Here is a 27,355-nt window from a genome sequence, read left to right on the forward strand (position 1 = left end):
AATCACTGTTGATTTAAAAAGAAAAAGTATGTGCGTGTATATATATTTACATATGTATCAGCAACCTATAATCCATCAACAACATATAATATTGTTCTGAGTGTTATTTAAGAATATAAGCAGTAAAATGGTATATCATTCTGTATCTTTATCTATGATCTGTGAATATATACATATATTAATATACATATGTCCAGATTATTCTTTTAATTTTTTTGTGTGTTGCCTTTCATGGTCTGAATATAACACGTTTTGTTTATATAAACACATTCTATTTTGTTAAATAAACACATTTGTGTTTATTTAAGTTGTTGTAATGTTCAATATACATTCACAAAGACGAATTCATGGGATCCTTGCGTGAAGCCAGGGACGCACGTAAGACAGAACAAGTGAGGAAATTCACACACAGAAAAATTAGATGACTTGGCTAGAGTTGGTTATATTCTCAGAATCCAGGCTGCTTAATTCCTTGTGTAAAACCATGTCCCTCCTTCATACAACATTTCATTCTGCAAAACATGGTGTACCATCTATTTTTTTTTTAAAGATTTTATTTATTTGACAGGCAGAGATCACAAGTACGCAGAGAGGCAGGCAGAGGGGGAGGGGGGGGCCAGGCTCCCCACAGAGCAGAGAGCCCAATGTGGGGCTCGATCCCAGGACATTGAGATCATGACCTGAGCCGAAGGCGTAGGCTTAACTCACTGAGCCACCTAGGCGCTCCCATGGTGTACCATTTAAATCTTGTGCTCACACTCTGGGTTGAGAACACCTTATGTTACCCTCATTGACCTATATTCATATCTTTATCCACATCTACATATCAGTTTTAGCTCTGTTTTAAAGTTTTTCTACATTCAGTTAATTTTAAGACATAAATAAAAAATTGCTGTCTAAAAACCAGGTATTTTAATAGATGCCAATATACAGATAAAATTTTCCTCGTGTCAAGGAAGGAATTTTTCTCATCAAGTTTAGAGAGAACATTAAAGGTTTCTCACATAGCAAGCCACCCTAACTTAATTCTTTTCCTAGAGCTGTATTCTTTTTTTTTTTTTAAAGATTTTATTTATTTATTTGACAGACAGAGATCACAAGTAGGCAGAGAGGCAGGCAGAGAGAGAGGGGGAAGCAGGCTCCCCGCTGAGCAGAGAGCCCAATGCAGGGCTTGATCCCAGGACCCTGGGATCATGACCTGAGCTGAAGGCAGAGGCTTAACCCACTGAGCCATCCAGGCACCCCTCTAGAGATGTATTCTTGATAGATTCCTGATATATATTTTTTAAAACCAGGACCTGGACTTTATACACTTTTCCTCCAAATTGCAATTTCTATTTTCTTTTTTAATGACTAAAGCCTTTGAGTAGAAAGGACAAGATTGCCCTTCTCAAGCAAGAACTTTTCTCCTACTTACCAAAATGACCGTGGTTAATTGGAGGATGAGGAGCTGAAAGTCAACAGTACTCAACAATGAATACAACACTTTAAGATGAACAAGAATGTTTCTATAGTGGGTTGCTTGTGAACTTACAGAATATTTGGACTGAGTGGATGTTAGACCATAGCTGTAGGACTTGCCCAAGGTCACATAGGGTGCTAACTGTTAGACTGGAGCACGTAAGGATTACATAATTTCCAAATAACTTAGTTTTCTTGTTTTTCCAGAAAAAGAGAGATATAATGTTCTGTGGATGTGTTCAGAAGTAAGAAAGGAGAACAAAATTTTCTGTTAAGTAAATTTACAAAAATTGGAATATTTCACTTTAAGTTATGGAGAGATTGGATTAAAATATTTGTATGGCTAGTGTTGACTGTGGCACTGTCATCATTGCATATCTAACTGGGAATGATATATTGCCGAAATCATGGAGCTGTCACAGAGTCACAGTCTTGGAATTGCTTCTGCAGAAAGAAACTGGCCTGTCTTGCCAGCACTGCCTTCAGAGGGCTTTCAATTGCTACGGAACCTTGTCAAAGCTCCAACTTTACTTCCTTGGGGGAGCAGAGTGTTTCTGGATTCCCAATATTGGATCAGGTATCCCTCCTTTCCTGCATGCTCCTGGAAAGTCCTGTGTCTATTCCTATTTTAAGCATTAATGACAACATTTCATCATGCCCTGATTACAGGTCTGTTACCCCCACTTGGCTGTGGGAGTCATACGCTTTAGGACCAAGTTCATCCTTTTCATCATTAGATCTCATGTGACTACCAGAGTACGGGTACAGATAGGCAATCACAAAAGTTCATTAACAGACACAAAAGATGGATGAATGAATGGATGGATGAATGAATGCTCTAGTGGGAATATCCTGTCTTAGGACTCTACACAAAGTGTAGCATGCAATTTAAAAAAATGTTAAATGCCCATTACTGCTAAATAAATAAAATGTATTAACATTGTATGAAAAAGTTTGAAAGTAGAGACTTTTCTTCTTTCCCCCTTACTGAATTAGGAATGATAAGTTATGTATGTGGGGATATAGCAGTTTTCCTGTATTGTTTAAGAACATTATAATTCTTGGCTTTTATGGCAAAATAACCAGCGAGAAGTAAAGAAATGCTTATTCCTACAAACATTCTGTGAAATATCTATCACGTCTTCTATGCTTTTTTATTGACAGAGTGGGAAGCCATATTATCACTCATTTAGTTTTAGGTAAGTTCTTTCACTGTACACCAGCTAAAAGAAACACATGAAGCTTTAAATTCCTATTAGATTATCAAGCACAAGAACTTAAAACAGCTAAATGTAAACAAGTACCGGCTGTAATTTTAATGTTTTACCAGTCTAACATAATTTTAGAAAGAAAACGAGGCAGTATCAAGAAAGTAAAAACACAGTGTTTGTTTCTGTCTAGAAAAAGTGGAACTCTAGTTGAAGATTCTTCTTGGGTATATGATTTGGGTCTCTTGTTGAAGCCCAGAGTGGGAGTACTTTAGAATCCCAGGGCTTTTTGGAGCCTTTTAAAGAGTTTTCTCACTAGAGGGCAGCATTTGACTAAATGTCCACACAGAACATTTCCTGGGGAACTGGGAATATATCCATGCAGATCACTTTAATAACTCAGTTAGCGGCCTTACATGGCTTTCTAATTCGATTTGTTGGGCTGGGACCCAATCTGGTTTGATAAGCCTTTAGAAAGGAATTTTGGGGATTTATTCCACTAATAAATATGAATTGTTTTTAGACAGGTATTATAACAGATAATAGACATTATAACTTTGTGGAAGTCACACATAACATAGAGCTTCCATTGCCTAGCCTTTTAAATGCACATACATTATTATATTAAATTATTTATTATTGTAACCGAATAAAACACAAATGGAGTTACCGATTTATCAGCCCTCTTTTTTTCTTTCTTTCTTTTTAAAACCTTTCCAATCACACATATTTCCCAGTTGGTCTTATATTATCTTTTCTCCCCTAGATTTTTGTTTTTAAGCGTGAGCCCTACAGAAGTGTTGTCAGTGACTGCAAGAGCTGTCAGGGGAGGGGTCTCTCTTATGGAAGACGGTCTTCCTTTGATCTGGGCCTCAAGGATAACAGAGGAGATGCTCGATGATGCTCGAGGAACGATGCTTTTTGACATCCCAGAGAGTACGTGCACAGGCTGGTCTACTAGGTGAGGCTTAAGACCGCAAAAGGTAGCCTCATTCTTGATTTTCAAGGACAAGAGAGTAAGCTCTTTCTTGGTCCTCATTGTAATTCTGCCAGTGCTGGGACAAAACCTCTTCTATGCCAGTGCAGAGCTGAAGGTACGGTGGAGACATCTGGGATGTAGAGCCCTTGATGGAGATTCGATACGACAGCCAATTACCAAACTGCAAACTGCTCTTTCTTAATAGGAGCATGGCCACGGAAGCCAATGTTGGAGAAAATGGCATTATCTTAATAGTCATTAGTTTTTTTTTTAATATGTTGAATTATTGCCAAAAGAAACTGTTCACATAGTCCCAACACAAATTTACGTCCATAAACATACACACATAGGCCCATGAACACATATGTATATTGTGCCATTGAATTTGTCTTTTCAAATCTTGATATAAATTTATTCCTGTTTTTTTAGGTAAACGTGATCATCATTTTTAGGTGCTTATATATATTTAGACACTTGCTCTTCCCGTTCCAATTTATGTTTGGATGAGTTATCCAAAAGCTTTAAAAATGCTCCTTTGAGGGTCTATACTGGGGTTCTAACAACTATGTTATTAGGAACTAAATTTCTTGGATGTTGTAATGGTTGGACGAGGTCATTTAGAAACTTTTCTGAGGAAGGCCAGGGAAGATCAGAAGCATCGTGAAGAGTTTTGTCCAAGATTAATCTCTCCAGCAGCCCTGGTTATCACCAGGGGAGTCATGGTTTGGGCTCCCAGTATGGCACCACTGGAAAACACTGTTAGGACAATATATTTAGCCTAAGGGATCTAAGAGGAAAATCTGTAATGGAGAGGAAGAAAGAATAACTAGTACGTGGAGTAGTGGATAAAAGTAGGAAATCTGGGGCGCCTGGGTGGCTCAGTGGGTTAAGCCGCTGCCTTCGGCTCAGGTCATGATCTCAGGGTCCTGGGATCGAGTCCCGCATCGGGCTCTCTGCTCGGCGGGGAGCCTGCTTCCCTCTCTCTCTCTCTGCCTGCCTCTCCGTCTACTTGTGATCTCTGTCTGTCCAATAAATAAATAAAATCTTTAAAAAAAAAAAAAAGTAGGAAATCTGCCTGGGTTCTAATCTAACCTCTGTCACTTACTCGCTGTGTCACCTTGGTGAGGTTATTTAGGCTCTCAATACCCTAGTGTTTTTATCTTTAAAAGGGGTATGAAAATAATTCCTACATCAGTAGGGTTATTACGAGGATCAAATAGCTGATGCTTGTAAAGCTATTAGAATTGTGCTTTCTTAATTAACATATTAATAAACCTGTTTATAAATAAAATATTGAATGCCTTCTGTGAACCTGGCATTTTCAAAGATGTCACTTCATTTTGATCTTTAATCTAGCTCTGTGAGTCACTGTTCTTAACCTGTTTTCACAGACTAGGAAACAAACTGAGGTTAAAAAAAGAGTTGGTAAATGGCCCAGGAGCATAGGGGAGGTGGGGGCAGGGTAGAGGATTCTGAGCTGTCACCTGGGGAGAGGGATAGGTAAGTGTTACTTCAAACAGAGCCACTCTGGTCTACTCCGGAAAGAGCGGTGCCACAGAAGCCAGCCCGGGATTTGGCCGGACCTCTTGCAGAGCGGGAGCCCACTCTGTGGGGAAGGAGACCTGGGTGTGATAAGCCCGGGCCCTGGTTCTGGTCCTGGTCATCCTGAGTACAGCCCCCTCCACTCAGGAGTGCCGGGCCCCTGTCTCAGGGAAAACCCCCTTCCCTATGAAGGAGTGTGCACAAACCTCCTGGAGAGGGAGAGGAATGTGCTGCAGAGGCAGTGGGTTAGGCATGAAGTCTCCTTGGGCTGTTTCCATAAGTGGGCTGTTGTAGGTAATGCTGTTGCTATAATCATCATAGGGCACAGGTCCATCAATTAATGAATATATGAAGAAGAGGGGCTCTATATCTATATATCTATATCTAAAATGGGATATTACTCCGCCATAAAGAACGAAATGATGCCCTTTACAATGACATGGATGGTGCTGGAGAGTATTATGCTAAGCGAAATAAGTCAGAGATGGACAAATACTCGTATGTGGAGTTTAAGAAACAAGCAAAGGGGAAAAAGAGTGAGGCGAACCAAGAAACAGACTCTTATCTATAGAGAATGAACTGATGGTTATCAGGAGGGAGGGGGAAGGGTTAAATCAGTGATGGGGATTAAGGAGGGCGCTTGTCAGTGATGAACCCAGGACAATATCTGGAAGTGCTGAATCACTATACTGTACACCTGAAATGAATACACTTGTATGTTGACTAATTGGAATTTAAAAGCTTAAAATAAAAATGAAAACTTTACACAGTGGAAAAAAAGAATGAAGACTCCTTTAGGGAATGCCAGGGAATACCTAAAAGTGACAGTTATTGAATCATTCCTGGCATCAGAGGCTTTGGTTTTCCTTGTGTGTTTTTCAGGTCTGTGTCCGTTTGGCAGGAGTTAAAGGGTATGTTCCCAACCCCGAGGTTGCAAGTTGCTGTTAACACTTGGTAATTGCTGGGTATGTGCTGAGCGCGAAACACATGTGGTGGTAAGCACCTCATGCGAATGACCTCATTTCATCGTCACTGCAGTATGGAGTCACTATTACCACCCTTATTTCACCGCTAGGGAGACTAAGGCTCAGCGAATTTGAGTGATTTGTCCAAGGCGGAACAGCAGGCTGGGTTAGAGCATTGGCTCTACTGTCTAGTTGCCTGAGGATAAATCTTAAAATTTTAAGGAACACCTGGATGGCTCAGTCAGTTAAGTCTCTGATTCTTGATCTTGGGTTCATAAGTTCGAGCCCTGTGCTGGGCTCCAGACTGGGTATAGAGCCTACTTAAAAGAAATTATTTTTTAATTTTTAAAATTTTATATTTATTTATTTGACAGATAGAGGTCACAAGTAGGCAGAGAGGCAGGCAGAGAGAGAAGGAGAAGCAGGCTCCCTGCTGAGCAGAGAGCCCGATGCAGGGCTTGATCCCAGGACCCTGGGATCATGACCTGAGCCGAAGTCAGAGGCTTTAACCCACTGAGCCACTCAGGTGCCCTTATAATTATTTCTTATTTAAATTTGGTCTTTAAAGTTCCAGTGTAATTAACATACAGTGTTATAGTAGTTTCAGGTGTACAATAAAGTGATTCAGCAATTCTGTAGGTTACTCAGTGCCCATCACAGGTGTACTTCCTTCCTCTTCATCTCTTTTGCCCATCCCCCTCCCCCCCTGCTAACCACCTGTTTGTTCTCTATAGTTAAGAGTTGGGTTCTTTTTTTTATTTTTAAATTAATTAATTAATTAATTAATTTGACAGAGAGAGATCACAAGTAGGCAGAGAGGCAGGCAGAGAGAAAGAGAGGAGGAAGCAGACTCCCTGCTGAGCAGAGAGCCCGATGCGGGACTCGATCCCAGGACCCTGAGATCATGACCTGAGCCCAAGGCAGCGGCTTAACCCACTGAGCCACCCAGGAGCCCCAAGAGTTGGCTTCTTTGTGTCTTTTTTTCTCTGTTCATTTGTTTTGTTTCTTAAGTTCCACATATGAGTGAAATCCTATGGTATTTGTCTTTCTGTGACTGACGTTTCACTTAGCATAATATTCTCTGATTCCATCCATGTCCTAGCAAATGGCCACATTTCGTTCTCTTTATTGGCTGAGTAATATTTCATGGTGGTATGTGTGTGTATACATACATATATACATACTACCTCTTCTTTATCCATTCATCTATCATTGGACATGTGGGCTGCTTCCATATTTTGGCTATTATAAATAATGCTGCAGTAAACATAGGGTTGTGTATATCTTTTTGAATTTTTTTTTTTCATGTTCTTTGGGTAAATATCCAGTAGTAGAATTTTTTTTTTTTTAAAGATTTTATTTGGGGGCGCCTGGGTGGCTCAGTGAGTTAAGCCGCTGCCTTCGGCCTCAGGTCATGATCTCAGGGTCCTGGGATTGAGTCCTGCATCGGGCTCTCTGCTCAGCAGGGAGCCTGCTTCCATCTCTCTCTCTCTGCCTGCCTCTCCATCTACTTGTGATCTCTCTCTATCAAATAAATAAATAAAATCTTTAAAAAAAAAAGATTTTATTTATTTATTTATTTGAGAGAGAGAGACAGACAACAACAGGAGTAATAGTAACTATTGTTTTTAAGTAACTCTACGGTTCAGATAGTTCCCATTAGTATATGATCATATTTCCTTCTCATATCCTGCTAAAGCGGGATTATGGCTTGTGCTTTGAAGATGAAGAAATAAAATCTTGGAATTTGTTAAGAAACGATGAAGAAACTTGCCCCAGAACTTGTAGTTATTAACTAGCAAATCTGGGATCCAAGCCCAGGTTCCACGGCTTCCTATGTTGATGTTCTTTTTTGCTCTGTGCTTGTCTGACCTAAAGCACTGATGAGGAAGCTAGACCGTTCTGGGTGGCTGCAGTGACTGGGTAGTGTGTGGCCTTGCAATGACCAGTAGGGACAAGAGTTTGGCTAGAAGTGCATGTGTATAGAAGATAAAGCTTGAGAGAAGTGTTGTCATTTAAAACACGGTTAAACTAGGAATCCATCAACAACCAGAGGCACTTCAGTCATAGGTAAGGGAGTATTTGCAAATGAAAGAGGATTTCTCTAAGCTGCTCTGATTCTGAGATATTACTTCTGCCAACTGTCCTAGGCTTGTCCCAAAGATCTTTAAGGTTGCCTCCTTGCCCCACCCTGCCTTTTTAGCCTGATCTAAAAGTAGGGTTATTAGAGCTAGAGGATAAAAATACACGTCACCAGCTAAATTAGAATTTTTGATAAACAGTAAATTTTTAGTATATGTGTATACTAAGTGTGAGTGTGTGTGTGTGGCAACCATATCTAAGTAGCCTATCGAAAGGCCCGTTTCCCTCCCGTGGTGCTTCACTGGAGGATGGGATCCAGCTCTGGGCACAGTTTAATAAACTGCTTCCACATATCTCAGGTAAGGTTCCCCCACACATGGTGCTCTAACCTTTGTCTAGTGCTTGGTCACTTAGAAGAAGGCCAGCCAGCCAGGTTTTACCTCCTCTAAGCTCACAATTCCACATTTGATGACCACTTAGAAGGGATACAGAGTAAAGGCAGCCTCAATGATGTCAGGTCAACAGTCAGTAGATTTGCTGCCTTGTAATGCAGCACGTCATGTGTTCTGCATGTGGCCTTATTAGCTACCGGGAAGTCTTCCTGCAAATAAGGCATCACTAACTGCATTCACTGGTCCTACTTTCCAGTCCTCTCATTGGTGGCTATCCATGGCCCACTCCATCTGAACGGAGCACACCACCTTCAACGTGGGCATGAGGCCAACAGAGCAGATGGCTGTGAACCTTGGCATGCCAGGAGACCATTAGGTTCATCAGTGTGAGCAACAGGGGGTAAGTTTCTATCTGCAAATGTGGAACTAACAGCCCTTGCAAGGCCTGGGCAGATGCCCTCTCAATCCAGGTGGGCTGACCTTTTGGTCCCAGATATGGTCTCCCTGGAGCTGAGGTATAGAATGTGGCATGGAAGTCTGACCTCCGGAGAACCTGGGGTGCAGAGGAAGCGGGTGCTGAGATGGACAGGAAGCTTCATTCCTACCTGGCTCGCAGGCTTTGGGGGCCAGGGTTGCTTGTGGGTTACAGATAGTGGATTCACCAGGAGCCTGCTTTCCATTTCTGTTGAGTAATCAATCCCCTGTAGAGAAGCAGCAGGCCTGCCAAAGGACAGGCTGTGTTCTAGTTCTTATACTGGAGGTCACACTTTCCCCCTTAAACCGGAGTCCTTTGGCATCTCCTGGTCCAGCAGACACAGGTAAAATGAAAGCAGCTTTCCTTCAGTTGATACTGACAATTGAAGAAGACAGCAGAGAGAGAATTCAAATTTATTAGAAAGATATTGAAGTGTCCACTTGGTTTTCTTTTAAGCTTTCTTTCTGCTTAAAAATGCTTGACTGTTAGGAAACTTCCAGTACTACAGAAACATACAAGAAAATGGAAGTCTCTTTTAACACACGAGCCCAAGAGATAATTACTATTAATAGCTTGTTATGTATTTGTGTGGATATTTTTCTGTGGATAGCAGGTGTCCACTTTGAAATCATAGCTTTTTTTTTTTTTTTTATCAAACAACCTGGCTTTTTTTTCTTCCTCATTGAAATATTCTCATTGAGGTAGAGGTCAGTAAAAATATCTGTATTTGGTGAGAACTAACCTGTCATGCATGAGTCTTTGTTTATTCCTACACTCGATGAAATTGCTGGGTTCTCCCCCCCACCAGGTTTGATGGACACGTTGTCAATTTCATGCCATTTGGTGTCAAACAATTTCATTTTTGGGAATATTGATGCTATGGTTTGTGTGTCATCAGATTTCTTTTCTAAATGGCTTTCTTGGATCCTCTTCCTATGCTGGTCCCTTAGACCATTGATGCTGTGCCGATTTTCTGCTTCTGCTGTAGTGCTGACCTCTTTTCTGACTTCTGACCCATTTATTCTAATGTGTGCTGGACAAAAGACCTTAAATGGCTCACATGCATCTCCAACTCTGAGTGTCTTCATTTGAGCCTCAATGCATTGATATTGAATTTGCCATCATTCATTACAAATCCACGTGAGAAATTTGATTTTCCTTCCTCCTCCTAGCTCACATCTAATCAGTCACCAAGACCAGGAGGTTTTATTACATAACCATTTCTCAAATCTTTACTTTCAAGGGTATCCATACTACTTATATCCAGTCCCTGAAAAAAAAAAAAGCCAGTTACACCCTGCCAAGCTGTGATTTCAGGAAAAACATTTTGCTGCAGCCGGTGAAACAATGCATCCCAGCACCCTGCTTTCTGTGACCTGGCTTAACCCGGGAGTGGAACTTGGAGATCCTGGAAGAAGGTATTGACTCTCTCTTCCAGGAGATCCTTCCAAATATCATTCCTCTTGCTTGGGATTTTGGGTAGGATGTACTCCTTGTGAAGTAGCTACAGCCGGTGTGTTTTGTCTATCTTAACAGACAATTGAGAAAGGCTAACTTGGGGCAGTCGAGTAAGGTAGGTGGCCTGGAGGGAAGGGCTCTGTCCCTGCTTTACAAGGAGCCAAGAGAGTGTCTCTAGAAAAGTCCGGATTTCAACTCAGAATACAGTTTTGAATCTGTTCTAATGTCAAAACAAATGTGTGATCAAGGGCCCACAGTGTTACTCCATCTAATAAGGCTAGCCTGGGAAATGCTGAAGTAGATTTAACTAGATGCCTGACTTTACAAGAGAAAAACAAAACTCAGCGGCCGCACGCCCAGCTTTAGCAATCCTGTGTCCTGGTCTGTCGTTATCCGCAAGATAAACTACGGCATAATGTGCCTCAAGGTAAATGAACAAGGCTACCTGTTGCTTGATTAGTATTTACGAACCCATGAGGAGCTGGGCCAGTGCTGCTGAAGATAATAACCACTGGGTTGGAAGAGATATTTTTTAGCCACCCCCTTTAGCAATATATAACAACCGGTACTAATTGTCTTCTGAGGCAACATCTAAGTATAAAAAAGTGCTTGTCTGTCTTCTCTAGACAGCCCAGAGAGTGGTGCTAGCGGCGGCAAGGTGGGTCTTCATTCATTCAGTCCGAGTGGCCTACATTTTATTTTTTTCATCTGAAAAACAGGTATTGGAAAAGAACACTGATATTTCCCTATGTCAAAGAAATGGTAAGTGTGCTGATAAGTTATCATGAAAACAGATTTTCGAAGAAAGCCAAGGATCAGAGCCATCTGGTCCTCATTATTCTCCAGAGATTTCTATATTTGGTTCTGAGTAGCTTTTGCTTTTAAAAATTACAAGACCTAGAATGGTAATGCTGGGATGAGAGGGGGCAGGGACCGAAGATCCCGAAGTCAGCAGAGAACTTATTAGCCTTCTTTTTACATCTTTTTCTAGCCCTTTGATTCCTAGGATTTAGCAATAGCTTCACAAGTGTGAGTGACAGGCCTCCATCTGAAAACACTCATTGCCTTAGTCATCGAAAACACTGGGATCAAAAAGATGGAAAGGTGATGTTTCTTTTGAGGAAACTGAGTCAGTGGGCCTTATTATTGCACACATTTGTTCTCTAGCAAGCCCCTCGGTCTCTTTGGTATTTCATATTAAACTGTGACCGACCTGTGGACAGACACTCAACTTACTTATCTTTGCGTTCCTGGTGTGTCCCTCATCAACAGAAACTCGGTGTTCCGTAATCTTTTGGAGACTGGATGATGGAACAGTGAAAGGGCTTCACAATCAGCCCAGTGTGGAAATCACTGATGAACAGGTGGGCTGTAGAACTTCTACAAGAAGGATGACATTTTTTCTGAAAACTATCCGCTTAAAATTAAAAAGCTAGGGGCACCTGGGTGACTCAGTTGGTTAAGCATCTGACTCATCATTTCACCAGGTCATGATCTCAGTGTTGTGAGATGGAACCCTGAGGGGCTCCACAGGTGTGGTACCTGATAAGATTCTCTTTCTGTCCTTCTTCCCTGCTCTCTCCCTTTCTCTCTCTCAAGTACATATATAAAAGCTAACAGTGATATAATTTACTTTAAGATGGAACTATAGCCAAATTCCACCAGAAGTTCTATCTGTGAGATCAAACAGGATGAAACCTCTTGGATTAGTAGGAAGGCTGACCGGTATTTCCATGTTCATGGCTTTAAAGAGAGCAGGGGAACGACTATAAACTGTCCAAAACCAAAGCAAACATTATGTAATATTAAGCCTCATATCAGTTTCTTTAATGTAGAAATATAATTTTTTAAAAGATTTTATTTACTGAGAGAGAGCGAGAGCAAGTGCAAGCATGAGCGAACCAGGGGAGGGGCACAGGGAGAGGGAAACAGACAATTCAAGCTGACTCCGTGCTGAGTGCAGAGTCCGTGGCAGGGCTCCATCCTGGGACCCTGAGATCATGACCTGAGCCCAGATCAAGAGTCAGCCTCGCAACTGGCTGAATCACTGAGGTGTCTCTAGAAACAGAATTTTCAATGATCTTTTCCTCAGTTGGGCAACTTTTTGTATTTATTAAATACCTAAGTACACTGAATATTAGTGCACAAAGCGTTTCTCTATGCATTTGACAGAAAAGCCAGAGACCTAACTAGATCTAGCTTCAAAGGGGAACTTTGAAGGGGGTCTTAAACTCTGACATGGAGTAGGAAATCAGGAAAATGATAATGTGCCACGGAATAAGGAAGAGATGTGTTGAGCTATGGCCTTCAGCCAGCACATGGGGCAATTCAGTGACTCTGTAGGGGGAGGTTGTACCCCCGTAGTTAGACTGAATTCATCTCAGACATTCCAGCACACCTGTTCTTTTGTTCTTTCATATCAAAACTACTTTTTCTTGAGCCTTGGTACTTCAGGGGGTAAAACGTGAAATGGGTTTTTGAAGGCAAAATGCTTATTGGTTTATTACTTGTTATGTCCTTGGACTTACTTGCCAGAGCAGTGTCTGGATATACACAAATTACCAGGTAGTTTTCTATCTTGGAAGAAGTAAGAAAATGACTCTGTTTCATTGCATCACAAAAATTCTCCTTATTTGGTAAGATCAAGCATTGCTGACAGTGCCCACTAGAATTTTATTGAAAGTGTAATCACTAAAAAAAAAAAAAAAAAACAAAAATAAAAAACCACACACACACACACAAAAACAAAAAAACAAAACCAAACAAACCAAAAAACCCCAAACTTTTAATTTATTTTTAACTATTTGTCTGTAGTCCAAAGAATCATTGCCAATAGTCAGTGAAGCATTTGTCATAGGAGTCAATAAGAGCTGTGGAAGTTTTTAGAGCCTTAATAAATGCTGGTCATTTAATGTGTTCTGTTAATAATACTGCATCAGCACAGTTTTTGTGCAGAGCCAGTGCCCAACAGATGTTTGAAGGACGAAGAAAGCACCTCGATTTTGTGAGACTCAGTCTAAGAGGTCATTATAATGATGTTTTCCGGGGTTGCTTTTGGGCTTACTTAAAAAAAAAAAAGTATACATGTTTTATCTAAAGTGTTGTGTGCAGATTTTTTTCCCTAAAGAATGACCAGCTGTTTCCTTCTACCATGAAGGCAGAGCTAAACTGAAGTGGGTTTTAGTTTTAGCCAGGGAAAATTTGGTTAGCGGCAATGAAGAAAGCGGAAACAAAGTTTATCAAGTCCTGGACTGAGCTGAGCGATGGTGTGCGCGGGCGCAGGTGTGGGCGCATGTGAGCGCAGGCGTGAATGCGTGCCGGCCGAACCGCATTTAGAAGATATTTTAAAATTGGCAAAAGTTTCTTCTTTGGGAGGGTATAAATCAGATCTTGATTGCAGGCCAGGGTGCAGGTAGATGGTCATGCAGACCACTTGGATCTTCCTGAGACTGTAGCTGATCATTTCATTCCCAAACCCCAGGCACTGGGAGGACCCTCGGTACCCCGTCCATCTGTCGGGTGTGGAGGGGAGCCTGCACGCACTTCTGCTCCATCGCGCAAGTAGCTTCTCCATCCTCTGGACGTCCCCTCTCTCAGAGGGTCCACCTCTCTAGCTCTTCCGTGTCCCTGACATCTCAGGGGACAGAGTTTCCCGTTGCCAGTGTGTTGCTGCTTAAAGATTTTCCAGGATTTAAGTGTAATCCCCCAGGTGTTGTTAAACATATAACATTAAGTGCAGCACTGGAGGGAGGCAGTGGGATTTAAGTTCCCTCTGAGACAATCACTTTTATTAAAGGAACTCTCTTACCCAAGGAAAGAAAGAAGAGACAGTAAAGAACCAACTGTGGTTAAATAAGAGTTACTGTGCCTTGTGCTTGTCAAGAATAGTTAGAGAAACATTGGGAAATAATTTGGGGAAGCAGGTCAAATAATTAAATGTTTGGGTTTATGATGCCACATATAATATAGTCCTTGGGGCCCTTTTTCTCTAGAATTCTTGGATCGAATCTGTGCATGGTATGTTATTTCAGGAATATGGGAAAGCTAACATACACATGAAAATGTCCTGATACACCAACAGGCATTATAACAATATTTAGTAATATTTAGTGACGGGGGGAAGTGGCAGAGATAGGGGGCAATATGTGGAGAGATGTTCATATTTCATTACAGTGAGTTTCCAGATGGCGAGAATGGGTGGAGTGAGCCAGTTATTAGTCCAAATGAACCTGGATTTGGGATGAGAAAAGAAATACAGACAAATAAATATGACCAAAAGAAATTAAGGTTCTCTGATATTGAAAGATGAGGAGTATCAATAGATATGGTATAAACTCAACAACAATTCCTGAAAAAGCAGGACTCGTAGACACACTCCTTGAAACTGGAATGAAGTGAATTTCAGCGGAATGAGCAGTAGTTAATGATAAGCATTGAGTTCATAGTCCCAAGAGGTGAAGATAGAACTGACTTTTTAAAGAGGTAAAAATAAATTCGTGGATGGCAGGTTCATGAATGCTTATTAAAGAAAATACTGATTTTTGGGACACCTGGGTGGCTCAGTGGGTTAAGCCTCTGCCTTCAACTCAGGTCATGGTCTCAGGGTTCTGGAATCGAGCCCCGAGTTGGGCTCTCTGCTCGGCAGGGAGTCTGCTTCCTTCTCTCTCTGCCTGCCTCACTGCCTACTTGTGATGTTTCTCTCTGTGTCAAATAAATAAATAATTTATTATTAAAAAATAATAAATAAAAAAATAAATGTTTAAAAAGAAAATACTGATTTTTGTGGAGATTTTTCATAAACCCCAGCATTTCCTTCAGGAAGGATAGCCATCCTCTCTGTGAATTAGACACTTCTGCCATAGTGCCTTTCCCCTCTTAAACTAAGAATGATTGTCTTCTCCCTTTATCTTGGTGACAAACTCCTATCCATACTTCAGGACCCATCTCACATTGCCTTTGGGAAATGATCTGACTCTTCCTGTTTCCAGTGTAGTATCCAATCCTTCCTTTTCTCAGCTAACTTTCATGTACAAACCTCTATGAAAGCATGTAATAATATACAGCATCCTGGTTTTCTGTTTACATCTCTTGACCTTGCTTAACTGTGGGGCCCCATCTGCCACTGACATTGAGCATGTTCTAGAAGAGAAGCCCAGTGTTCACAGTCTTAAGTTAAAGGGCTAAAATTCTCTTTCCAAATTTAATTTTTATAGCCATTTGGACCCAATTCAGCACTAACCTCTCATTCTGTTGAATGAAATCATTACCCAGACCATCAATTTGTCCTTATTCTCATCAGAAAAACAAAAACAAAAAATAAAAACTCTCAATGATTTATTTTAGAGTTTCTGCAAAAGCTTCCTAATGATACCTCCAATGGCCTTCCCTCCCCAATATCCTTCAAAAATATCCTTTCGAAATACAGGTTGAGTTCTGTCACCCCCCCCTTCCAAACTTCAGGAGCTCCCCATTATCAGCAAAGTCAAATCTTCGGCATGACATGCAGGAGCCCTCTGACAGGCTGCCCCCGCCTTCATGCCTCACCTCACACCACATCCTCTGCTACACAGCTCTCCACGGGTCATGTGTTACCTAGACTCCCTTTCTTCTCTCTTCTTTTCCCTTTATTGTCTGCCTGGTCTTTCTTCCTCTGTCCCCCCTGTGGCTGAGCGCCCTTCTGTCTTTTTCACCCAGGGACTGATGGTATCTCCATTTAGCATTTATTTTTTAAATGCCTCTTATATCTCCCCCCACCCCCCCTGCCCTGACCAGACCAAGTTCACTGAGCCTTGAAATCCCTAGCACACTGCCTGGCACCAAGTCGACAAAACCCCGATTGTTATTATTCATCTCCTGCTGCTGAGATGTTGTTCAAAGATGTGGGACTGAGAGTTCCAAACACTGGGAAGAAGAGGTTAAAAATATTAGGTTGGGAACAGACTAAATATCTTCCGATTTCATTTCCCCTCAAGAGTGAAGGTGAAACAGATGGAAATGCCTGTACTTAAAGGATGCTTCCATAAATTATTCTGTGTAAAAGACACCTAGGAGCCCACTCAGTCATGAGAACTCAGGCCATTCAGCCTTTGTTTTCATTGATTTTCCAGTTATCTTGTCACAGCCGGGCACAAAATAATGCTAATTGGATGAGGCTCATCTAAGGATACCTTATTAAAAAACTAAAAAAAGTGTCTAGGAAGGTATAAAGGTGATGCCAAAGCCTTCAGAAGGGGAGATAAAAAGTACTATATGTCTGTCAGAAGCAATAGCTGAGCCAGTCCTTAAGCACCCAATAAGAAAATATGGGTATTATTTATCTTCCAAGATGGCACAGCATCTTAAATCTGCCCACCACTGTCAGTATTCAGTAAGGAGGTACTGAGTGCCTCCTGTGTGGCAGGCATCCTGCTGGGGGTGGGAGAAACCACCCCACCTCTACCCCGAGGGCCCTGCCATCCAGGGGAGGAGGAGACGTGTGACGTGGTTACAGCAGGAGAGTGAGTTCCTTGGTGTGAGAGAGGAGCAGGACAAAGGAGGCTGTGTGCTCCTCTGGTAGAGTGGATCTGAAAACGCTTTATGAGCACCCTTGAGTTGTATCTTGAAGGATGAGTGGGCATTCACCAAGCCCCAGCAGAAGGCATTCTTGGTAAGGAGGTGACCCCATGCTAAGTCATGATGCAGTAAAAAGTCATGGTGATGTCACGAGTAGGCTTCATGAGTGTTTGTATCGGGTTACTTCATTTTCTAGAACATAAATGTTGGGACTGAATCCTTTCATTGGGGAGCTGCTAGGTTGAGTATGAATGTGGTTGTAAGTGTACCTTTTTCCTACATCATTAGAAGTGCTTGAGGTGCTCTACACACCTGGTTTTAGAGTCCTAATCAAGATAAAAATTTTCTTCGACACTCTCACTCTTACTAACCAGCTTTCTTGTAAGTGGAGGTGGATAGGTAGCACTTGGGACTACCAGACACTCGGAGCTGATTCACTCATTGAGAATCCTCTCTAGTGGTCCCCAGAGGAATGCTGCCATTGGACGGTGTCACTGGGATGTGAAGGAGGGGACCTGCAGCTGTGTGTGGTTTTCTGCTTGAGATCCATTCTGCCTCCATTCCACAAAGTTCTACTACTTGCTTCAGTTCTTTAAGTGCACTACCCTGTTCACCAGCTCTGGAACCTTGGGTTAATACTCTGGAGAACTTTTGATGGGTGGCTGGGGACTGGGAACCTCCTGGTCATTTGTTATTTTGGCAAACTGCAGGCCTTTTGAGTAGGGTTGAGTTGGCACAGAGAATTAGGATATTTCACGGGAGTGGTCCAAACAGAGGTAGGAAAGAGATAAAAGAGAGAAAAGGGGCTCGATTCTCACAGGTATTGTCTCATTGCTGTATCTCATTCTCTCTCTTCCCCTCCGACAACCCTCCTGTTGTGGCGGTAAATCCCTACCTCAGTGAGTTAATTATGAAAACCCAAAAGGGTCTTTTCTCTTCTTCCCTTCACATTTGGATACACATCTCCGTGACTGTATAACATTATTTTATTGTATGTATCTGGTGACAGTAATGTGCCATCAAGATTCATTTTGATCCATGGATAAGGTAATACATGTGTTGATGAATTGTTCCTGATGTTTTGAGCGAGCAAGCTTATTTTTGGGGCTGGGCATATGTTTGTTGACTGAATATGAATTCTATACCCAGCACACCCTGCAAATCCGGCTCAATCTGTAAAAAGAGTGGGGAGCCATGTTCTCAAAGTAACGGCTAGAAATGGCAGGGCCCCTGCTCACCATGGTCTAGGTTGGGCACTGCCAAACTCTAGGGGGAGCCATTCGCACATGTAAGAGGCACCTGTTAGGATTAACGGCACAGCAATCTTTTTCTCCCAGGTCTTACAGTTCCTGGGCCACCTTTTCAGTCACATCTCCCCTCACTTTTATTTTTTCCATCCTTCTTCATCCATTTCTGAGGTCACTTGGGGACTTTATAGATTTGTACATGTTTAGTATTATATTTGTCAGAATAGGCTAGGTTACGCTGCAGTCAGTAACTAATATTTTCACAATCTCGGGCTTAAATAACATTTATTTCTCACTTATTCTTCATATCTGTTGTAGGTTGGCTGTGGGCTCCAAGTCCTCCTAAGATCCAGGCTGAGAGACATTCATGATTCCTCATAGGGAAAAGGGGTCAGGGTGAACCACACAGTGACTTCTGAAGCTTCTGTTAGCATATCATCAGTCAAAAAAGTCTACACAGCTATGAAAAGAGGGCAAGGAAACCTAACCTTATCATATGCCCCAAAGGATGAGACCTGGGGCATCTGGGAACAGCCCTGGTGACTGCCATGGGTGTAGTGAAGAGGTACAGTGGGATCATGGACTTTGAGCTCAGTCAGACACGGGTTTGAATCCTGGTTCTGCTCTTTATTTCATGTTTAATAACTTGCAAATAAATTACATGATCTCTCTGTGCCCCAGTTTCCTCCCCATATAATAGAGGTAATAATAGTATCTTTGTAGGAATGATGGTGATACAGTGCCCGTTATGTAGCAGGAGAACCAACAAATTTCTTTTCTCTTGTGTCCCCCTACCTCCCTCTCCACTCCGGGTCCCCTGTTAGTGCCAGTGCTTTGTGCTAGTCTATTGAATAAGGGGCAAAACTGCTCCCATCTTCCAGCCAGCAAACAAGAAAGCCCTGGTGACACTTGCCAAAGCTCATGAAAATAGCTATTAGGAAGGCAAACTGTGCTTAGAAAAATATTAATTGGACTTTAAGCTCATTAGGAATTAAAAACAGCAACAAAAATGTTCACCTTTAGCATAAAGGAAAAAAAAAATCCTTGAGAGCCACATAGCCTCCCCCTAAAATGCATAGCTACTGACCCTCTGTAAATGCCCAGAGGATTCTCTCTGCCTGGCTACGAAGGTTCAGGACAACACAGCAGACGCAAGTGACTTCAGGATACCTTTCATGCTTGGCAGGCGTCCCCATTTTATTTATGATATCAAAGCTGCAACGCTGTGTTCTCTTCTGCGGAAGACATAAAAGAGATTCAGAAGTCATCCAAATCATCTTGTAATTAATGTTACCACGCACGCCCAGGACATTAAAATGTTAACAGTGTTAGAATCGTGTGCTTTGGAATACCGAGTGAGGGCTTTATTAGAGAGAAATGCTCAGCAGATGTCATCCACCCTAATTGAGGACATCAGGGTGCCTGCTGCTTGTTCTTATCAGTGGTGCAGAGGGTTTTTTTTTTTAATTTATTCATTTTCTTTACTGCTAGAATCTGCTCTCATTATTAGACTATCTTGTCACTCATTTGCATTTCAAGTGCTGGGACTGGTGGGGGGGTAGCAGCTATCTTCCTTAAAAGAACACTTCAAGGGTTACTCTATCAAATAGCAGCACAGTAACACAGTGAATCTGACATCTGGGTTATCTTATTCCCAGATGCTCTGTGGTGTCATTAGCAGGATTAATCTTAGCTTTAATTTCATAATGATTCTTATTCTAATATATGTGAATGAACACAAAGTCTCTTGACTCATTATCACCAATTTACCCAAGATATGTAATCAGGCTCTTACATTCACCAACATTTATTTTTGCTAATACATCTAAAATTGTAGATTAAGCAAATACAGTTAGTTCCAGCTGAGTGAATGCCTACCGAGGTAGCACTGTAGTATTTATGTTTTAATTAAAGGACATTAATGGTGTTGTTTTTAAATATGTACTGACCAAAAATGTGTTCACAGGGACCGGTAACGTCGTTGTTCGAGCAGCGTCCAGCTGTAAAATTAGTCATGGCAGCATTACATTAGAATGTAATTTGCGAATTATTGAAATTCCCTCTGTTAATTATGTTTTTAACCTTTATAAATAAGATGGAGGTGCACAGCCTCAATTCCAAACAACTCTGCTCCCCGAAGGAAACAGAGCGGCAGGTCCTTAATGGGGAGCATAATTGTAATAAGCTTTGTTGTTTTCATTCCCATTCAAGGTTACTATGTCACATCAAATATTGTCACTGTCAGTTTATGACTCAGAGTAGCCAAAAGGCCGTTTCCCCTCTCATTTGACACGAAGTTTCATAGTATCCTTAGAGGGGGTAGGCTGGGGGGGAGGAAGAGATGAAGATGCTCTAGCAAATTCCCAATCTCTCTTCACTTTAACACTGGACTAACTTTTTTCATTTACCAGCTGTTGTCGCCCAGCAGCATGTAGTGCTTTATTATTGATGGATAAAATGTTCAAACATTTAAAGAAATGAAAGTCAGCTTTGCATTTTTAATTAATTAATTAAAAGTACTGTAAATGCCAGCTTGTTAATTGCTTTGCACCTGCAAGCCAACACAGGTTTTGTGCACTCTTTCTTTGAATATTAAATTTTTTCTTGCATGTCTTTATAATGCTTGGGAAGTCTCTCCAGCAAACATATTAGTAAAGAGTAAATATTGAATCTTAGACAAAACTCATGGCTTCATCTTTCACTGTACCCAGAATAGGATTTAAAGGAGGATTTAGATTTCCAAGGCTTCTAATTAAGTAGTGATAATCAGGCTTTCTGCTGAGGGTCACTTCCTGGGAGTAATTTGAGTTATTAAAATGCATGTTTTTGTTTGTTCTGCTTTGTGAGCTAAAACTGATCCCTTTTAATATAGCAGCAAATATGCAAATTGGTGTTTCATTATATTGTGCAATTTATGGCAATCTTCTCTAATTTACTAAAAGGTCAGGAGCCTGACCTTGTCATTCAAAAAATTTTTTTTCCTGGTAAAGCTAAACTAATTATGTGGGTTTTTTTTTTTTTTAATGAAACTCTGAAAGTGTGCAGCATGGTAAAGAATGTGACAATTTAACTTTCATTTAGCTCTTATATTCATAAAGATGGCCTTCAGTTTTGTGTGGATCTCTAGTAACAAAGAGTAGGTGATCTCAATTGTGATTTAGGAATCAGTTGTTTTTAAATACTGCAGAGAAAAAAGAGAGAACTTAAAATCAATTCTTGTGCCTCAGAAAAATGTGGCAACTGGAATAGCCTAGCTTTACTGAAATAATTAGCATCTATGTACATGCTTTAAATTGTCACTGACCAGAAAATGTTAAAAATGAACTATTGTGAGCTCAATAGCAAGTTTTTTGTTCAAAAGACTTACCAAATCTTTATATGATTTTGTTCTTTATTGATCTGAACTTTTTTCGTTGCTTTACAGAGTTTTCAACTTTGACTAGGAGAATTGTTTTTTTAAGACTTATTTATTTCATTGATTGGGGTAGGGGACAGGCTGAGGGGGGAGATGGAGAATCTCAAGCAGACTCCTTGCTGATCATGGAGCCCCATGACACGCTCTATTCCACAATCCTGAGATTATGATCCAAGCTGAAACCAAGAATCTGATGCTCAACCATCTGAGCCATCCAGGATGGCTGAGCCAGCCACTCTAATAGAGGATTTTTTATCTTAAATATTTTTAAATCCTTAGGAGCGGAAGTTGGTCACAATGAACTGTTTACTTTTAAATTATAGGCACTGGTTCTTACACATTAGCTTGAATAAAAATCACTTGGATTTCTTGCTAAAACTTAGTTTCTGTGGTCCCATCATCTCAAAATTCTGGTTCAGTAGGTCTAGGATTGGCTTCTAGTAATCTGCATTTTCCTCAAGTGGTCTGAGGCACCTATCTGGTTATATAGGTGACTGTTGGATAACATGGATTTGAATTGTGTGTATATCCTTCTTCTTCTTTTTTTAAAAATAAATATAGTATAGTACTGTAAATGTAGTTTCTTTTTTAAATGATTTTCTTTTCTCTAACTTATTTTAATACTATCACGTATAGTATATAAAATGTAAAAAATATGTGTTAGGGCGCCTGGGTGGCTCAGTGGGTTAAGCCGCTGCCTTCGGCTCGGGTCATGATCTCGGGGTCCTGGGATTGAGTCCCGCATCGGGCTCTCTGCTCAGCAGGGAGCCTGCTTCCTCCTCTCACTCTCTCTGCCTGCCTCTCTGCCTACTTGTGATCTCTCTCTGTCAAATAAATAAATAAATAATCTTAAAAAATAAAAAAAAATATGTGTTAGTTGATTATGTTATTGGTAAGGCTTCAACAGTATGCTATCAGTTTGGGGGGAGTCAAAAATTATACATGGATTTTTGACCATGCCAACACCCCTAGCGCCCATATTATTTATGAGTCAACCTCAGTTTGAAAAGAAGTTACAGCAATTTGATTCTCTTCCACCCAATATGCTCATGCTTAGTTACTCATTTATCATATGTATATGGCGTTTTAAAAAAATGGATAAAGGAATAAATAAACATCTATTATGTGCCATGCATGATCACTGCCCTTAAGGAGCTAACCAGAAAAACATATGTATAAATGGTTATAGGCAACATTTAAGAAACTATATGTAAAATACTTTAAAAATCTCTGAGAATGTAAAGGAGGTAAAAATTTATTATAATTGGGGGACATTTAACAAAGGAAATTATATTTAGATTAGGAAGAATGAGAGTATTCCTCTAGGTAAGAAGGTAGGAGAAAGACTATACTGATTAGTGAAGAGCTTGAACAAAGGTCCAGAGAAGGGAGCATGTGTGGTGTGTTCTGGGGAAGTGCATGACCTAATGTGGTCACAACTCTTATTGCATGATGAATTGGTAGTGGGAGTAAAGCTCCAAAATTTTCTAACATCAGATTTGGCAGGACCTGGAATATCTCAATGCTGAGCAGTTGGGGGTTTATTTGATGGGCAGTGGGACACCAGTGCCAATTTTAAAGTGAGGGACTGACCTCATTATGTCTGTGTCTAGCAACAGTTTGGACAGAAAAGATCAAGGACAGGAAGAGATATTAAGAGGCTACTCATAGTCCATAGGAAGATACAAAAGTCCTGAACAAAGATAATGGAGATGGAGATGGTGAAAAGGATTCAAGAGACAAATGGAACTTGGCAATAAGTTGGATTTGAGGTGGAATTAGAAGGAGGTGGGAAGGGAAGGGAATTTGGTGTCCAAGTTTCCAGTTGAGTAACTGTACAAATAGTGACACCATTAACCAAGACAGGAAATGTAGGAAGAGAAACATCTGTGGAAATAAAGATTCTGACTTAGAAGCTTGCTTAGAACATGTGTTTGAAGACCAGTAACACTGGCAGCTCTAGGAAGCTTGTAAGAAAGGCAGAATCTCAGACTTCCAACCCAGATCTTCTTTTTTTTTTAATTTTTAATTTTTTATAAACATACATTTTTATCCCCAAGGGTACAGGTCTGTGAATCGCCAGGTTTACACACTTCACAGCACTCACCAAAGCACATACCCTCCCCAATGTCCATAACCCCACCCCCCTTCTCCCAACCCCCTCCCCCCAGCAACCCTCAGTTTGTTTTGTGAGATTAAGAGTCACTTATCAACCCAGATCTTCTGAATCAGAATCTGTACTTGTACACCATCCCCAGGTGATTCACACACACATGAAAATCTGAGGAACAATGGTAAAAGAACATACAAAGTCTATTGTTGGACTATCCTTCTGAAGGACTCTATACCAAAAAGGGCTTTGTGGTTATCTAAGTTTAGGGAAATTTCTATGTAGTAACCTATATGTTAACTATTCTTGGAGATTCAAAAACTATAATTTTAAGAACAAATGAAGCTCAATGTTAGTAGAAAGAAGGAAATAATAAAGATCAGAGCAGAAATAAATGAAATAGAGACTAAGAAACTAAGAAGATAATAGAAAATGTGAATGAATGTAAGAGTTGATTCTTTGAAAAGATAAACAAAATTGACAAACCTTTAGCAGACTCACCAAGAAAAAAAGAAGAAATAAGATCAGAAATGAAAAAGAAAATGCTGCAATTGATAGCATAGAAATAAAAAGGATGATAAGAGACTATTATGAACAATTGTATGCCAACAAATTGGACAACCTAGAAGAAATGGCTAAATTACTAGAAACATAACCTTCCAAGTTTGAATTATAAAGAAACAAAATCAGAACAGGTCAATCAATAGTAAGGAGATTGAATCAGTAATTTTTAAAAAAAGATTTATTTATTTATTTGACAGACAGAGATCACAAGTAGGCAGAGAGGGAGGCAGAGAGAGGGGGGAAGCAGGCCTCCCGCTGAGCAGAGAGCCCGATGCAGGGCTCGATCCCTGGACCCCGAGATCATGACCTGGGCTGAAGGCAGAGGCTTAACCCTCTGAGCCACCTAGACGCCCCTTGAATCAGTAATTTAAGAGCTCACTACAAACAAAAGTCCAAGACCAGACAGCTTTACTAGTGAATTTTACTAAACATTCAAAGATGAATTAATACCAATCTTCAAACTCTTTTAAAAAAACAGAAGGGGAAGGAACAGTTCCAAACTCATTTTATGAGATCAGCATTATCTTGATACCATAACCAGACAAAGATACCACAAGGGAAGAAAATTATAGACCAATATCCCCGATGAACATATATGCAGACAATCCTCAACAAAATGTTAGCAAACCAAATTCAGTAATACCTTAAAAGGATCAAACATGTGAAAGTAGGATATATTCTAGGGATTCAAAAATGGTTCAACCTCTATGTCAGTCAGTGTGATACGCAACATTCACAAAATGAAGGTAAGATAAGAAGAATCGTGTAACTATTTCAATAGATGCAGAAGTCCTACCCAGAGCAGTTGGGCAAGATAAGTAAATAAAAAACAACTAAACTGGAAAGGAAGAAGTAAAACTGTCACTATTTGCAGATGACATGATACTATGTATAAAAAGCCCTAAAGACACCACCCCAAAACTGTGAAAACTAATAAGTTTGGTAAATTTGCAGGATACAAAACCAGTATACAGAAATCTGTTGTGTTTCTACCCACTAATAATGAACTATCAGAAAAACAAGAAGACAATTCCATTTACAGTTGCATCAAAGAGAATGAAATACTGCTCTGTCAGATTGTCCAGAGACACTTCTGGAAGCAACAGTATAATGACTGCCCAAGGTGATCAAACTTGTATTGTTTGGCAATGGTAGTACTGGAAAAACTACATTTGTGAAATGTCATCTGACTGGTCAACTTGAGAGGTACATAGCCACGTTGAGCTTTGAGGTCCATCCCCTTCCTCGTTCCATACCAACGGGGACCTATTAAGTTCAATGTATGGGAAACAGCTGGTCAGGAGAAATTTGGGTGGGCTGAGAGATGGCTATTACTTCCTGGCCCAGTGTGCCATTACAATGTTTGATTTAACATCAAGGGTTACTTACAAGAATGTGCCTAACTGGCATTGAGATCTGGTTCAAGTAGGTGAAAACACCCCCATTGTGCTGTGTGGCAACAAAGTGAACACTGAAGACAGAAAAGTTAAGGCAAAATCTATTGTTTTAGAGAGAAGTACCTTCAGGAATATGACATTTCTGCCAAAAGTAACTACAACTTTAAAAAGCCCTTTCTGTGGCTCGCTAGAAAACTAATTCTAGACCCTAACTTGGGAGTTTGTCGCCATGCTAGCTCTTGCCCCACCAGAGGTTGTCATGGACACAGCTTTGGCAGCACAGTATGAACTTGATCTAGAGGTCGCCTAGACACCTGGTCATCTTCCAGAGGAGGAGGATGACCTGTGAGAAAGTGAAGCTGGAGCCCAGCATCAGAAGTCTGGTTTTATAGGCAACTGTCCCATAATGTCAGTGGTACAACAGGTTTCCCACTTTATTTTATAGCTGAGCAGAACATATACTTGATCTTTGGGATGCTGAAGGAGATGAATGGGCTTTGGAGTACCTGTAGCAGTTGGAAAAGTACCTTCCTTTTTTGGACCTGCATATTTAGCTGTTTTGGAAAGCAGTTGGAATGCACCCCCAATGTGTTTTGAGGCATTATTTACAATAGCCAAAACATGAAGATAAACTAAATGTTTATTGATGGATGAAGGGATAAAGAAAATGTGTCCAATATATATCATGGAATACTATTCAGCTATAAAAAGAGAATGAAATCTTGCCATTTATGACAACATGGATGAAATTTGAGGACATTATGCGCAATGAAGTAAGTCAGACAGAAAAAGACAAATACTATGTGATCTCAGTTAGACATAGAATCTAAAATTGCCCCAAACAAACACAAATCAAAGTGCATAAATATAGAGAACAGACTGGTGGTTGTCAAAGGTAGGGGGTGTCTGGTAGGCAAAATGGGTAAAGGGAGTGGAAAGGTACAGATTTTCAGTTATAAAATAGATAAGTCCTGGGGATATAATATGCAGCCTGGTGACTATAGTGAATACTACACTATTGACTATTTGGAAGTTACTAAGAGAGTAAATCTCAACATTTCTCATCACAAGGAGAAAACAGTCTGTAGCTATGTGTGGTAATGGATGTTGACTCACTCGCAGTCGTTTTGCAGTGTATTCGAATAGCAAGTCATGTTGCACACCTGAATCTGATGTTAACACAACAAACCCCCTACAGTTTGCATTAGCCTGTTAAGGCTCTGAGGAGTTCTTTAGTGACGAAATCTGTCTGATTCTGCTTAAACCAACACTTCCAAAATGTATTTTGTCATGAGGTAGTGGGTTAGTTGTGTCCTTCCAAAAAATATGTTGAAGTTCTGACCCACAGTACCTGTGAATGTGACCTTATTTGGAAATAAGGTTTTGTGGATGTAATCAAGTGAAGATGAGACAATGCTGTATTTGGGTAGATGCTATATCCAATGAATGTTGTCTTAGTAAGAGTAAGAAGAGGGAGGCTTCAAGAAAGATACACATAGAGAAGAAGG

At 40.6% G+C, this 27,355-nt stretch overlaps 1 pseudogene; it reads left to right on the top strand.

The window, feature by feature from the left end:
- The window catches only part of LOC122899146, a 61,949-nt pseudogene extending 35,753 nt beyond the window's left edge, over nucleotides 1–26,196 (top strand).
- Nucleotides 26,197–27,355: the final 1,159 nt, after the last annotated feature.

Source organism: Neovison vison, chromosome 2 (assembly GCF_020171115.1).
Source record: "Neovison vison isolate M4711 chromosome 2, ASM_NN_V1, whole genome shotgun sequence".
Classification (NCBI taxonomy): Eukaryota; Metazoa; Chordata; class Mammalia; order Carnivora; family Mustelidae; genus Neogale; species Neogale vison.